This window comes from Apium graveolens, chromosome 9 (assembly GCF_009905375.1).
Source record: "Apium graveolens cultivar Ventura chromosome 9, ASM990537v1, whole genome shotgun sequence".
Lineage (NCBI taxonomy): Eukaryota > Viridiplantae > Streptophyta > Magnoliopsida > Apiales > Apiaceae > Apium > Apium graveolens.
The window spans coordinates 190,508,100-190,524,814 of NC_133655.1; the positions used below are offsets into that span (position 1 = coordinate 190,508,100).

Here is a 16,715-nt window from a genome sequence, read left to right on the forward strand (position 1 = left end):
AAATTGGCTGATAAGAAGAAAGAAAAGAAGCTTGAATGGAAAAGAGGAAAAAATCAAGATGAAGCCTGGTACATGGGTAAGCAAATTTTTTTTAAAGAAGAGGAAAGTGAACCATCTCAATCTATGCCTTCAAGACAACCAATTGTGTCCTCTATGGAAGCAGCTGAAATTAAGGTCAATCTTGAGGTCAACTTTTATGGTGAGCCAATTGTGCCAAAGGATGAGCCTATAGATTGGGATAGTTTACCAATTCCTGATCTACACATACCTCTACCAACCAAAAAGAGAACTTCAAAAAGGGAAAGCAAAGGAGTTAAACTAACCCTACCTCAAACCAAAGCCATCTCAAAACCCAAGCCTACTATCAACAAAGATGACCAACTCTACATATGTGACATCAAGTAATTCTCAGAAATTGAACTCTTTATGGATGAAATGGATGAAGTAAGAGGGATTGTTGCTAACTAAATGCTTCCAGAAAGATTGGTGTTCAGATTCAAAGGGATATTAAGATCACATGGCCTCTCTACGGGACTCTCATTAAAAGCTACAATTTCTTGGTCAAAATATTTTCTGCTATGAAGAAGGACTTTCGATTCAAAAAGGTTTCCACGTAAAAAATACTTAAAAAGATAAGTTAAATTAGACAAAGCTGGAGAGATCCTAGTACACTACCAAGAGTTTTAACTATTCCAATCATTGGGAATAGAGTGCGTATGAAGCCCTACTGGATTACGGAGTTTAGGGATAAAAAGTATGTCAAGAGATTTTTCAGACTTGAAGACCAGCTCAAAATCTCTGATAATGAAACTATCAAAAAATGCAAGAGATGCTGGATATCAATGAAGAAGATAAATTTGAATTCTACAGACAAGTCCAACTTCAGATTAAGGAAAACAATGAGAGATTGGGGAAGAAGATAAGGGAATCAAGGAAAAGGAAATCATTTGCTCAGTCTAGAGGAACACCTTGAAAAATGGCATATAAAACTCTTTTAACTTTCTCTGTACAATTCAAATGCAATATTTTACAATTTATCTACTTTTTAATGTATCAGTTCTATAGGGTATTTTGTTATCATCAAGTCAACCTGAATTTATGCCTATAATTCTGTTAGACATAAATTGGGGGAGATTGTTAGGGATATATTGTAGTCTCGATGATAATTCACCAAAACACCTAAGTAGATTAATTAAATGTCTTTTGTAGCCTTCAATGGATAACCTCATATATCTATCCGTTGAAGGAGTAGCTTATATGAATAAGTATGTTGCACATTTTGTACACTAGAATATATGGGGGATTTGGTAGTTTCTTAGTAGTTTCTTAGTCATGTTGACTACTAGAAAGATATACAAAATAGGCTTGTTAATTATAAATAGAAAATGCCTTGTAATTTTATATAAGTAAAAAAGTATCAACTGCTATGGAAACAACTTCAACTGCTAATCCACAAAGCTGTCAATGGATGTCTCCACAAGCTTCAACTGATCAAGTAATATGCCTTCAATGGAGAAGTCAAGCCTTTAACAGGTATCAGTTAAAGCTATCAACGGATGTTATCAAGAATGTTTCAACAGATGACACCAATATAGTGTCAAAGGATAATATATATGAAGTATCAACGGAAAATCAACAAAGATAACAGTTGAAAGGGACTTGACAGAAGCTGGCACAGAGTCACATGGGTTGATAATGTATAAAATGAATGTGGCATCTTGATTGCAAGTCTTAGAAGAAAATGAAGCATTTCCATTTCAATACAAGACATGCTCGTTCAAAGATGTTGTATCTAACTTGGTTTGCATTGGATAGAGAAATGAAGAAACATGTGAATTGGACTTAGTTGATTGAAATATTTTTGTCCTATTGCACATGTAACTTGGTGATTTATAAACCAAGTGTATCAAGTATTTTAGAAGTTAAGAATTACAAGATTAAGAACAACAGGGCAAATAAGCTACATTCATAGTCTCTTAAGTTCTAAGTTGTAGGATACTTGTAAGCAGCTATGTGCATTCTTGCATCACAGAGATTTTTTCAATATATACATCTCTAGTAGAAATACAAATACACCAGAAAGTTTTTAAACACTTGTTTATTTACTTTGTGTTAATTGAATGCTCACATAGTCTATTTGGATTCTTGTATATTCAAACACGGTTGTATATTAAGAATTGATTCTTCATAAAAGCAAAAAAAACCAAAATTCCATTCAATCCCTCTTCTGTAATTCTGTTGTTGTATTGTTAGGGAATAACAGTACTATATCGTGAATTCCAAATTTGAATTATATCGTAAAGTGAAGGATGATTATACTTCATGATATTTTCACTTAGCCAAATTTACAACAAGATAAATAAGGGTTTCAGAAGAAACAAATCACTGCAGCGCATTTTACATGGAGGTGGTCTATGAAAAGGCGTCAAACCTACAGCTAAACTTAGAGAGAAAGGAAAGGAGACACTCAGCTAAAGATCAAGAAGCGTATTAATATAATCAAGATGGTCCCAATAAAGCTGCAACATGTCCTCTCTAATCTAGATAGGACAAATTGGTGTAAATGGGAATACATATATTCTAGTACAATGTGTTGAACAAGATTGAAGCTGTATGTATAGCTCAACAATACTGGTTTGTATAACTTAACTTAGAACACAGGACTTTGAAATAATCTATATTCCACTAGAATCAATATAGATTATTTATTGGGCATATACACGATGGTTTTGGTAGCTATAGTGAAGAAGACATCAATAATGATACGTATGAAGTTCATTAACATGTTCAGGATGTGTAGGAATAAAGTTGGAGTCATTCGAAGCAGTTATCAGGATCAGTGTGAAGACCTCAAGGATTCTGAGTGAAGTTGGTTATATCTGGTAGAAGACTTGACAGTGGTTTATACGGGTATAATACGAAGGGCTGAGTGCGTAACTAGTCTTCTGACTCAATGATTATTCGTTCGTCAGAACCAAAAGTAAAAATGAACCAGACCCTTGCACTAGAAGTAAGTGATCCATGAAAGGAAATGGAGTATTATTTTTAGAAATACTATTAAGTGGTTTTTGTACTCGAGAGGATTGAAAATATTTTAAAGTACGAAGACCCGTAGATTAGAAGATTTGAAGACTTGGAGATATAATAAATTACAGCTCGAGGTGGTACAAGAATTATAGTCTGGGATCCATTAACCTAACACTCGCTACATGGGTACTATTGTATAAGTCTTTTATGGACCTCACTCATTGCACAATCAAATAAATATATGTGTTTTGTTTTATTTGAATAAAAGCATGAATCCGTATAAAACTCCAATATAAGAATTGAAGTGTTATAAGTTATTTTGAGTCTACCTTTTTATTTTATTTATAACCTTGCGATTTCCTTGTTGAGCAGTGAGTCATGATTATTGATCTAGTTGCGATAGTATATCCGTAAGCATTTGCACACACGCACGTCTCTAGTTTATAAGTTGAATTGTATGATTTAATTGATCTTTATGCGAGTAATTGCATTTGTTGAGATGTTGCTCGTTGATTGGTTTAGTTATTCTATTGGAATCGTTGCATTCATATTAGTTGCATTCATGCATTTTTGTTCTTGTTCTTTGAGTTTGTTTATGCTTGAGGACAAGCATCGATTCAAGTTTGGGGGTATGTTGAGTGAAATTTATGACACTTTATAATGCTCTAATAAGCTTTGAATTGATGCGTTTGTACTCAAGTTGTTAAGTGTTTTGACGTGTTTTCTAGTGTTTTTGCATTCCAGGCATTATCTAGGTAATCGGGTGAATTAGCATTGTTTTGGTGCTAATTATATGTCAAGATGGTGTTGGAATAAAAGCTCGTGGAAAGCCGGCTCGAAGCAGCAAGGAAAAGAAGAAAATATGAAGTTTTTCCAGAAGAATGGCGCGCCCGCGCTGGTCAAGCGCGCGGCCGCGCCAGGATGTCAGAAAGGCTACGCTCCCGCGCTGTGATAGCGCGCGGCCGCGCCGGTACGAAATCAGAGAATCCTGATTCTATTATAATTACAATTGGAGGACTTCTGGATTGCATGGGGCTTCTATATAAATAACTTTAGCTCGTTTTTCATACGTAATCAAGTCTGAGACATATCAAAGCGCAAGGAGAAGACAACAAGAGACCTATAGCATAATTCAACAAAGGTGAAGACGATCTAGTTTATTCTTGTGAATCTTTGTTTTGAGTTATAATCTTGGATGCTCGTTTCTTGTTTTGTTGAACCTATACTCTTGTGTTAACTTGGTTTTTTTATTCGTTATAAAGACTACGTTTGTTATACCATGCTTTCACCAAAACCCACGTTGATGATGAGTCTGATTATGGGCTAATCGTTATCGTGGGGTTCTAACGTATTTATATATGGATTTCTTTAGTTAATTTGTTTCGATGCTTTAGTGTGTGGTGATTGTTTGATAACCTAGTATTGGTTGTGCGTATTCGTCTTATGAGCGTCACAAACTTATAAGATAGTGTGTTAATTTTTAATGAAGCGAAAGTGAATTTAAGGATTTAAAACTTGCCATGCCAGCATAGGTTCATGTGTTATTTTTATGCATGATTCGTAGGTTATTTTAACCATCTTACTTGCCCTATGTAATCAAGATAGATAACTTGTGCTTAAACCGTTATGTTGTCAAATTCTATAGACATTTAGGGTCTCAATATAATTGATGTCTATTTAGCTTCTATCTCTTTTGTGGATGTCTAGTAGTATGGTATTCGTACAACGAAAGTTGGCGTTTATCAGTTTCGTGTTATCTGATTAGTGTCATCACCATTGCATGCTAAGATTAAGAACAAAAAGGCTATTGAATTAAGTATTTAATGAAATTAGAATCCCATGTTTTCATATATATTAATTCAATCATCTTATTCTCTTAGTTATAATTGTTAGTTTAATTCTTAGTTATAAACAACCTCAATTTGTTATCGTCTTAGAATTGAATAATAATCATACATTGTTGCTTAAGTGCATAAATTAATTAGTTAACCAAGCCAGTCTCTGTGGGAACGAACTAGAAAAGTTTCTATATTACTTGCGAACGCGTATACTTGCGTGTATTATTAGCGTGTGTTTAGCGACTAACAAGTTTTTGGCGCCGCTGCTGGGGACTGCAGTGTTAATTTTTAGTTTATGTATTTTCCATCAGTGGTCGTTAAAGTTCATTGACTCGGACATTGTTACTTATTTGTTTCCTTGTCTTATTTCAGGTACTCTAGCGAGGTTGTATGCATACGCATTCGCGTAGTCGTAAGAGAACAATGGATAAAGCCGAGGAAGAAGTTGTGGTGGTTCGAAAGGAAGTTTTTGAAGAAGAAAAAAAAGGTAGAAGAAGAAGAGAAAGTCGAGGAACCAGTGTTAGTAGAGATGGGTGATCAAGCAGAAAATCCTAAGGCTTTGATGGACTATTCTCAGCCTAAAATTAATGAAATTCAGTCAAGCATTATCAGGCTAGCCATCAAGGCTAACACTTTTGAGATCAAGTCAAGGACGATTCAGATGATACAAAACTCAGTTCAGTTTGGGGGTTCTCCTACTAAAGACCCCAACATGCACATCAGGGATTTCATCGAGATCTGCAACATGTTCAAGTTTAATAATGTGACAGAATATGCTATTAAACTGTGACTCTTCTCATTCTCTCTGAGGGACAAAGCTAAGTGCTGGTTATATTCTCTACCAGCAGGGTCTATCACCACTTGGGAAAATCTTGCTCAAAAATTTCTCACTAAATTCTTCCCTATGGCGAAGACTGCTGCAATTAGGAATGCTCTTACTCAGTTTGCTCAACAAACTGGAGAATCTCTGTGTGAGTCTTGGGATCGATATAAGGAGATGCTAAGGAAGTGCCCACACCATGGCATGCCTCATTGGATGATTATTAACTATTTCTACAATGGATTGGGTGCTACTTCTAGACCCATGCTCAATGCAGCATCAGGAGGAGCCTTGCGGGCTAAAAGTTACAATGAAACTTATGAACTTATTGAACTGATGGCTGCTAATGAGTACCAGAATCCTTCCCAGAGACTAACTCAGGGAAAATTAAAGGAATTCTGGAGTTTGATGCAACAACTGCTATAGCTGCCCAACTTAAGGCTTTGACGATGAAGGTGGACACTTTAGCTAATCATGGGGTTAATCAAATTGCTAGTGTCTGTGAGCTTTGTGTTTGTGCCCATGAGACTGATTAGTTCACAAGTGAATCAGCTCAGTTCGTGAGCAACTTTCAGCATTCACAGCAACCTGTACCAGCCACTTATCATCCTAACAACCGTAATCATCCTAATTTCAGTTGGAGCAACGCTCAGAATGCGGTTCAACAGCCTTATCAGCGGTATCCAGCTAAGCAGTACAACCCCCTTGGTTTTCAGCAACCGCAATATGCACCGAGACAACAACTCCAGCTGCAATAAGCTAATGAAAAATCTGAATTAGAGGAGTTGAAGCTAATGTGCAAGAGTCAAGTTGTTTCCATCAAGACCTTGGAAAATCAATTTGGGCAAATGGCCAATGCCTTGCTAAATCATCAATCTGGTACTCTACCTAGTGACACTGAAGTGCCAGGAAGGAAGGAAGCTAAGGAGCAGGTAAAGGCAATCACTTTGACGTCTGGAAAGGTTGTGAATCCCGAACAAACTCGAGAGTTGACTGAAGAAGCTGGGGCTTAGAAAGAAGTAGAGCAGCATGAAGAACAAGTGGAACCAAGGAAGACTACTGTTGAGCACACTCCTCCTTAGGGTAAGACAGGGGAGAAAAAGATCTATCCTCCACCGCCTTTTCCTAAGAGGCTTCAGAAAAAAAGTTGGACAAGCTATTTGAAAATTTATTGGAGGTGTTCAAGAAACTTCATATCAACATACCTTTCGCAGAGGCTCTTGAGCAAATGCCTAGTTACGCAAAGTTTATGAAAGGTATTCTTTCTCGGAAAGTGAAGCTAGATGATTTAGAGACTGTCGCTCTCACGGAAGAATGCAGTGCTGTGCTGCAACAGTAGTTACCTCCGAAGCTTAAAGATCCAAGAAATTTCACTATTCCGTGTACTATCGGAAAAATGTCTTTTGACAGATGCTTATATGTCTTGGGAGCTAGCATCAATTTGATGCCTTTGTCAATCTTCAAGAAGTTAGACTTACCTGATCCAAAACTGACTTATATGACCTTGTAGTTGGCCGACCGTTCTATTACATATCTGTGAGGTATTGTAGAGGATGTCTTGGTCATGGTTGAAAAACTCATCTTCCTTGCTGATTTTGTCATTCTTGATTTCGAGGAGAATTAGAAGATTTCCATAATCTTGGGAAGACCTTTCTTGGCGACTGGCCGAACCTTGATAGATGTGCAGAAGGGTGAGCTTATAATGCGCGTGCTGGATCAGGATGTAACTTTTAATGTGTTCAATGCTATGAAATTTCCTACGGAAAATGAGGAGTGCTTAAAGGTGGAGTTGGCCGATTCTGTGGTTACTTCAGAGCTTGATCAATTGCTAAGGTCCGATGCCTTAGAAAAAGCCTTATTGGGAAATTCAAAAAGTGAAGATGATGAAGGTGAAGAACAATTACAATATTTGAATGCTTCTCCTTGGAAGAGGAAGATTGATCTTCCTTTTAAATCTCTTGGAGTGGAGGAATTGAATAAAGCTCCTAAATGCTTCAAACCATCTATTGAGGAAGCTCCCACTCTTGAGCTTAAGCCTTTACCTGAGCATTTGAGGTATGCGTTTTTAGGTGATGCATCTACTTTGCCTGTTATTATTGCATCTGACCTTTCAGGTAGAGACGAGGAAAAGCTCCTGAGGTTTCTAAGAGAGTTCAAATCGGCAATTGGTTGGACTATAACAGATATCAAAGGAATCAGCCCTTTTTATTGCATGCATAAAATTCTGATAGAGGAAGGTAGCAAGCCTACGGTTGAGCAACAAAGAAGACTTAATCCGATCATGAAGGAAGTAGTGAAGAAAGAAATTCTTAAGTGGCTAGATGCATGGATCATCTATCCTATGTTTGACAGTTCATGGGTAAGTGATGTGCCAAAAATATACATTTTTAATTGCAAGCGCACTATTTTCATTTTAATATTTAGAGATTCGTTCCGCGGAAACTAAATTATTTCGCAACACCTTATTTTTTCAATCTAGGCGAATTAGACCAATTTTAATTTCGAAGTGAGCCGACTTTCAAATATTTTTAACAGAAATATACTAATTTAACCAGAAATAAAATATTAAGTACGACTCATATAATTAACAAAATCTAATAGCAATATGATTTAATTAAGAAACCAACTACTAGCATTTAAAAAAAATTGAAAAAAAAGAGATGTAAATGGACTACTAGTAAGTAAAATGATTACATAGAACTGAAACAACAAATGGACAAGGAAATGGACCAATTAAATAGAAATATGCTACAAAATAGAAGTGGGCTACATTAATTGAATTTAATAGTTACCATATTAAAGGACTTTGGGCCAGGAATTTTTTTTATAAAGAAAATGGGTCAGCATTAAAAAGTGAGCTAATTATATCTAGACTATAACTACGCAACTAATACTACTAGCTATTAATTAATTAACCCTAATTAATACTACTAAAACTAGGTTACCATTAATGACAAGTTTAATTAATACAAATAAATACCAATACCCTATCATTGAATTAAACTACGGGAGTATTCTATACTAAAGCATGTTTAGTGGACTAAATTAACTCAACAACATTAATTAAATAACTAAAATGAGAGAGGATTAAAAATTAAAGCAAAATACTACAAGTAAAAGTAGGCCGGGAGTTTTGTTTTGTTGGGTCAGTAGCATTTTGGACTTCAAGTTCCATAAACTAATTACTTGGAAAATGGGCTTGAATGGAAAAGTAAATTGGGCCTGAAATAAACATATACATGATCTAAAAACAACAAATGGGCAAAAAATAAAAAAAACCAAGCAACTAGCACTATACTAAAGGGACAATACAGAGAAAGAAATGTCGGCAGAAAAATAGAATTGCTCCTAGAATAATAAATTAAGAATTGTGAAATGATTAATTTTAAATAAACTACTTAACGAGAGAGCTAAACCCCGAACACAAATGATTTTTGAGCTGAAGTAGAGCTTTCGTCGGAAAATTATAACAACAGTGCCGTAAAATGTAGGTCTCATTGGAAAATTATATTTTCACCAGAAAACTTATGCTCCCCGGAAAAATCCAACTACCAACAAATGAGCCAATTAATACTTCTAAATTTAAAAGGCTCATTTCAAATCCCTAAATATAAAACTTGTGGTACTTTAAAAGATATCATAACCCAAAATAAAAATAACAAGACATAATAGGATAAGAGAAAATTTAATAAAAAGGCTTGAATAACATTAATTGAAAAGAGTGTTTACAATAATTGAAAGCTATTAGATAGCAAATGAAAACTAGATCTAGAAATTGAAAAGAGCGACTACTACTAAATTTAGAGTAAACTAAGATAAAACTAGCTTGTTGAATACAAGGGGGAAAGGGGTATTTATAGCTAAAAAATAAGGTTTAGGGTAGAGTTGGGTGAATCTTGGCCATCCAAGTGAGAGGTGTATTTTATTGATCTTGACCCTTGATTTCTACCAACTCTTTCTTTTGGCTTTTTCTTCAAGTTGCTTAAGTGACATTATATTTCTTCCATTTTTTCCCTTTTCTCCTATTTTCTTCACATTTCTCATTTTTCCAAATATCTACAAAATGATGAGAATGCAACAATTAATTTATTTAAAAATATTAAAGCTAGCAATAAATAGGTATAAAATTATGCAAAAATATTTGACTATCAGTAAGCCCGGTTCAATGTGTGCCAAAGAAAGGTGGAATTAATGTGGTAGTAAATGAGAAGAATGAGCTTATTCCTACACGAACAGTCACGGGGTGGAGAGTTTGCATGGACTACAGGAAGCTGAACAAGGCCACCAGGAAGGATCACTTCCCCTTGCCCTTCATTGACCAGATGCTTGACAGATTGGCTGGGCATGAGTACTACTTTCTTCTTGATGGCTATTCGGGTTACAATCAGATTTGTATCACTCCAGAAGATCATGAAAAAACTACCTTCACTTGTCCATTTGGTACTTTTTCCTTCAAACGAGTTTCTTTTGGTCTGCGTGGTGCACCAGCCATATTTCAGAGATGTATGATGGCCATATTTTCTGATATGATTGGCCGAAATGTGGAGGTGTTCATGGACGACTTCTCTGTATTCGGCGATTCTTTTGATGAATGCTTGCAAAATCTTGGACACGTTCTCAAGAGGTATGTTGAGACTAATTTGGTTCTTAATTGGGAGAAATGTCACTTTATGGTACAATAGGGCATTATTCTTGGGCACAAGGTTTTTAGTAAGGGCCTTGAGGTGGACAAAGCCAAGGTGGGGGTCATTGAAAATCTTCCTTCACCTATTTATGTTAAGGGAATTCGCAGTTTTCTTGGTCATGCAGGTTTCTATAGGCGTTTCATCAAAGACTTCTCTAAGATTTCAAAGCCATTGTGCAGTTTGCTAGAAAAAGATGTCCCTTTCAAGTTTGATGACGAGTGCCTTGCAGCTTTTGTGACACTGAAGAAGAGTTTAATCACGGCACCAGTCATAACTGTACCTGATTGAAATGAACCTTTTGAGATGATGTGCGATGCAAGTGATTATGCAGTTGGAGCAGTTCTTGGGCAGAGGAAGAACAACATGTTTCATGTGGCCTACTACACTAACAAGACCCTAAATGGTGCTCAACTGAATTATACTACTACGGAGAAAGAACTTTTGGCTATTGTCTATGGTTTTGAGAAATTTTGATCTTATCTACTTGGGACTAAGGTGACAGTTTTCACTGATCACGCGGCAATTCATTATCTTGTCTCAAAGAAGGACTCGAAGCCTAGATTGATTATATGGGTTCTTTTGCTTCAAGAATTTGAACTAGAGATCAAGGATATAAAGGGGACTGAGAATCAAGTCGCTGATCATCTCTCGCGTTTAGAGAACTCTAATGCTACTTCATTAGATAAGGCATTGATAAATGAGTCTTTTCCCGACGAGCAGCTATTTGTAGTGCAAGAAGAAGAACCGTGGTTTGCAGACATTGTGAACTACCTTGTGAGTAATATCATGCCTCCCAACTTATCTTATGCTCAAAGGAAGAAATTTCTATATGAAGTGAAGTGGTATATGTGGGATGAGCCGTTTCTTTTTCGACAAGGAGCTAACCAAATCATCAGGAGATGTATTCCTTATAGCGAAACGGGGGGGGATCTTGAGAGATTGCCACTCAATGTCCTATGGAGGACATTATGGTGGAGAAAAGACAACAGCTCGTATTCTGCAAGCAGGTTTCTTTTGGCCAACCTTATTTGAAGATGCTCACCAGTTTGTTTTGAAATGTGATCGATGTCAACGTGTGGGTAATATGTCTAAGAGGGATGAAATGCCTCTTAATGTGCTTCTCGAGGTTGAGGTTTTCGATGTTTGGAGAATTGACTTCATGGGGTCATTTATCTCATCCTGTAACAATCAGTATATCTTATTGGCAGTTGATTATATGTCGAAATGGGTTGAAGGTAAGGTGTTGCCAATGAACGATGCAAAAGTGGTGCTTAATTTTCTTCATAAGCAGATATTCACAAGATTTGGAACTCCAGGAGTCATAATCAGTGATGAGGGATCACATTTTTACAATCACAAGTTCACTAATATAATGCAAAGGTATAATGTGAATCATCGCATTGCTACGACTTATCATCCTCAGACGAATGGCCAAGCCGAGGTATCTAACAGAGAGATCAAGCACATTTTAGAGAAAGTTGTGTGTCCATCGAGGAAGGATTGGTCTTTGAAGCTTGATAAAGCTGTTTGGGCTTATCGAACAGCGTACAAGACTCCGTTAGGAATGTCACCATATCAGTTAGTTATGGTAACTATGTCATTTGCCGATGGAGCTGGAGCATAAAGCGTATTGGGCTTTGAAGAAATTGAATCTGGATTTGGATGCAGCTGGAAAAAAGAGGATGCTTCAATTGAATGAGCTCAACGAATTTCGACTTCAAGCTTATGAGAACAATAAAATGTACAATGAGAAAGTCAAGAGGTGGCTTGATTAGGGTCTAATGCTCAAATCATTTGTTCCGAGGAAACAAGTTCTTTTGTTCAACTCTCATCTCCGTCTTTTTCCTGGAAAGTTGAAGTCAAGATTGTTAGGGTCGTTTATTGTCAAAACTGTGTTTCCACATGGAGCGGTGGAAATTTTTGAGAATGATCCGGGCCAAGCATTCAAGGTGAATGGTCAAAGATTGAAGCATTATTATGGTGACACGGCAAACCATGAGATGGTTAGTGCTGTTCTATTGTCCATTTGAGCTCAAGTTCTACATCGAGCTAGCGACGTAAAAGAAGCGCTTCTTGGAGGCAACCCAAGTTTGTTGTACAATAGTAGGTAGAGGAAGCAAGAAGAAAGGAAAAAACACAAAAAAAACAGAAAAAGAAAAAAAAATCAGGACTAACAACAGAAGCCTGGCGCGCCCGTGCTGTCCTAGCGTGCAACCCCGCTAAAAATACAGAAATATGGTACGGTCGCGCTGTTCCAGCGCGCGGCCGCGCTGGTTTGGCAGAAGTAGCGCACGCCCGCACTGTCCTAGCACGCGCCCGCGCTGAGGTCCCGACTCAGAAAAAAAATAAAGGCAGTTTTAAGGGGGGATATCGGGAATTTTGCTACAAAATCAATTCCCAACCGAATTTTACTCACCCACATCCCAAATTTTCCTCTCCAAATCAAACCCATTACTCCCATTATTCCTATAATCAAATTCCACTTCTATTACATATATAATTCTCTTTTCACCACCTATATATACATACACCTCATACACAAACTTCTTCACCACTTCATAAACTCTAAAACACAAATTCTCTCTCAAACACAACTCTTATTCTCTCTACTCAATTCCAATGGCACCCAAGAGACAAAGAACACAAGTAAGCAGTAGCACCACCGATTCTTCAAGTGTGGGAGATGTAAGGCCAAGGTTCTCTACTCCCGAGGCTGAAGCGGAGTATACAAGGCTTCTCTCGAAGCCAATCATCAAGGAACGAGGTTTTCTGCCATCAGGGAAGGATGGTAAGCTATTGGAGATGATTCTGAAAATGGGCTGGGTTCCTTTTTGTGAGGCTCCCGCGGCTGTGCCCATGAGTGTTGTTCGTGAGTTATATGCGAACGCGAAAGCTGAAAAGAATGGCTTCACGGTGGTTCAAGGGAGGACTTTGGAGTACAGTGCAGAGGCTATCCGGACGGTGATTGAGCAGCCCGTGAGGAAGGTAGGGCAAGACACGTGGAATGATAAGACTCCAGAGGACTTTGATATGGATCTTATTGTTGCTACGTTGTGCCAGCCCGATACTCACTGGAAGATTAAGAGGGGTACGACCGATGATAGGGATAAATAAATTATGATTGTATAATTAAATACTGCATTAATTGTACAAGCTGTGGGCTGCTAGGCCCAATAAAAAGATATATGATACTCAGACTAGAAAGGTTAAGCCTGATGGACCAGATCAGGCCTGATGAAATAAAAAAGGCCCAAAAGCCCTGATTATTAATTAATTTCGTAATTAATTAATAAGGGAAAAATCAGATGTTGAGAAGAGTCCCGATAAGGATATAAATCCTTAGAGATTAGCCTCAAGGGGACCTAAAAGGATAAGGAATCAGTTTCCTACTATCTAGGACTCCAAAGTCCATTCTAATTATGAGACTTGCCTACCAAGTCTCCTATACCAAGTCCAATTCAAGGACTCCCAACATCTATATAAGGGGCCTCACCCCACAGATCAGAACTATGTTTTTTGGCTTGATTCTCTAATTCACAGAGATACGTAGGCATCTCGTAAAGGCAGATCGAGCCACGAAACACGAGAGCAGCCATTAAAGGCCTTGAGCTCCCGAATCTTAGTAATAAATACAGCAAATAATAACCTTAGTTTTTTATCCATAACATTTGGCGCCGTCTGTGGGACACGCAACAACAACCATGGCGAGAACACGGATAACAATTGGAGCTCTAGAGGAAGGAACACCATTAGAGACAACCCAGGTGATTTCATCAACCGTGGAGGTTCCTCCCCATTCAACTTATGCATCTACTCAGGGGGAAGCCCAGACAGGGGCAACTCATCCTCAGCCACAAGGGACAACTCCCCCGACTATTCAAGGTACGAATCCTCAAGTTTAACAAGTACATATACCTGTGAATTCTCGACCCGTCGGGTATGAATATTCAACTGTTGTTACTACTAACCCCCCTTATGGGATGCCCCTTCACCCTGAGGTTGGAGGAAGCGGATATGCTGGGTGAAGTGAAGCACGAGGGCAGTCGCCCCCTATATACGAGGTTTGGGTCCTATCCCTGAGGATCGGGAATTTTCTGGTCCTTACAGTGAAAGAGACTCCGAATCTTCGGATGATGAAGTGGCCCCGAGAAGGAGTCATCCTGGAAAAGAGCCAATGGCCGATGGAAGGCAACGCCCCCAAAGCACCGCAGGGGCGAATCCCCAAAAAATGCAGGAAAGGATCAGGGCTCATGAGGCTGAAATCCAAAGGCTGAGGCGTGATTTGGAGGCTCACCAAGCCACCAGACCCCAGATACCTCCTAGGGGGAGAAATCCTCCTCCTGTCATAGACCTAGATGGTCCGGTAAGAAGAAGGGCTGCTGTCCTAAGAACTGATCCAAGCAATCTCCTTCCCCTTGGAGATCCTGATGATCCAACTCCACCCTTCACAGAAGAGATAATGAATGCCCATATCTCAAGGAAATTCAAGATGCCCACTATCAAAGCCTATAATGGCACGGGAGACCCCGCTAATCATGTTAGGACATTCTCTAATGCACTGCTGCTGCAACCCGTGAATGATGCTATAAAGTGTTGGGCCTTCCCTCAAACCCTGTCGGGTATGGCTCAGAGATGGTACAGTCGCCTGCCCCCAAATTCTATTGGATCGTTCAGAGAATTAAGTCAGGCTTTTATTAAGCAATTCATCAGTGGAAGAGTCCATGAGAAAAGTTCAGCATCTCTTATGAGTCTTGTGCAGGGAGCTAAGGAATCCTTGAGAGATTACCTGAATCATTTTACAAAGGAGGCTTTAAAAGTCCCAGACCTTGATGATAAGGTAGCCATGATAGCACTGCAACAAGGAACCAGGGATGAGTTTTTCAAGATGTCCTTGGCCAAACGTCCCCCTGAAAACATGTTTCAACTCCAAGAGAGGGCAGGGAAGTATATCAAGGTTGAAGAAAGCATGAGGAAGACCGTAGTAAGTAATGAGCCCACTGGAGGCAAGAAGCGAGAAACTGATTTAGAATATATTGCAAAGGACAAATATCCTAGAACTGAACAAAACCCTGATTCAACCCCCAAGAAGGGAGGACCTGGGCAAAAGTTCACTAAATAGGCTAAGCTGAATGCTCCCAGAAGTCAGATTTTGATGGAGATTGAGAAAGACAGAGATATTCGCTGGCCTAAGCCCTTGAAGGTTGATCCCGCCAAGCCAGATACGGGTAAGTATTGCAGGTTTCACAAAGATGTTGGCCATGACACTGATGAGTATAGGCAATTGAAAGATGAAATTGAGTTTTTGATTCGAAAAGGAAGATTGAACAAGTATACTGGAGATGGAGGGGACAGAAATAATAATGGAAGGAAGAACTTTGAAGATCGTAGGAGGGACCAAGACGATCAGGGGCGGAATCCCCAACCTAGAGGGCCGGTTATAAATGCAATTTTTGGAGGACCGCGACGCCCTCGAGGGCCAGTGATAAACACGATCTTTGGAGGTCCAACTGCTGCTGGATTGTCCAAAAATTCCAGAAAGGCATATACTAGGGAGGTTATGCATATTGTTGGAGAAGCCCCGAAGAGGGCCAGGACAGAAGTAACATTGGCTTTTGATGATTCTGACCTAGAGGGTGTGAAGTTTCCCCATGACGACCCGCTGGTCATAACACCGATAATAGGAAATAGCCCGGTTAAGAGGGTCCTTGTGGATAATGGTGCTTCTGTGGATATCTTGCTCCACGACACCTTTCTAAGAATGGGGTATAACGACTCCCAGTTGACACCAACCGACATGCCGATATATGGATTTGCTGGAGTAGAATGTCCTGTGGAAGGGATAATCAAATTGCCAACCACCATAGGTACGGAACCAAGGCAAGCAACGCAGATGCTGGATTTCGTGGTGGTAAAGGCTAGTTCAACTTATAATGCTATCATGGGGAGAACAGGGATACATGCCTTCAAGGAAGTCCCCTCTTCTTACCATTCAGTCATGAAGTTTCCCACCCGAAACGGGATTGGAGAAGAGAGAGGAGATCAAAAAATGGCTAGAAGCTGTTATGTGGCCTCTTTGAGGGCAGATGGAGTCGAGGGGCAGGTTCTTCCTATTGAAGATATGGATGTTCGAGAAAATGATGAGAATAGAGGAAGGCCAGCAGAAGAATTGGTTTCGGTTCCTTTAGACCCCGAGAATCCTGAGAGGATGACTTTCATTGGAGCCACATTAGAGGAGCCCCTTAGAGGGAAGTTAGTGAAATTTTTGCAAGAAAATAGTGATGTGTTTGCATGGTCAGCAGCTGATATGCCAGGCATAGACCCGGAGTTAATTACTCACAAGCTAAA

At 38.8% G+C, this 16,715-nt stretch overlaps 1 non-coding gene across 1 annotated transcript; it reads right to left on the reverse strand.

Moving 5' to 3' along the window:
- Positions 1-5,784: 5,784 nt before the first annotated feature.
- On the reverse strand, positions 5,785-5,891 carry LOC141688673 (small nucleolar RNA R71). Its single transcript, XR_012562106.1, has one exon. It is a non-coding gene; the product is annotated as a small nucleolar RNA R71 (small nucleolar RNA).
- Positions 5,892-16,715: the final 10,824 nt, after the last annotated feature.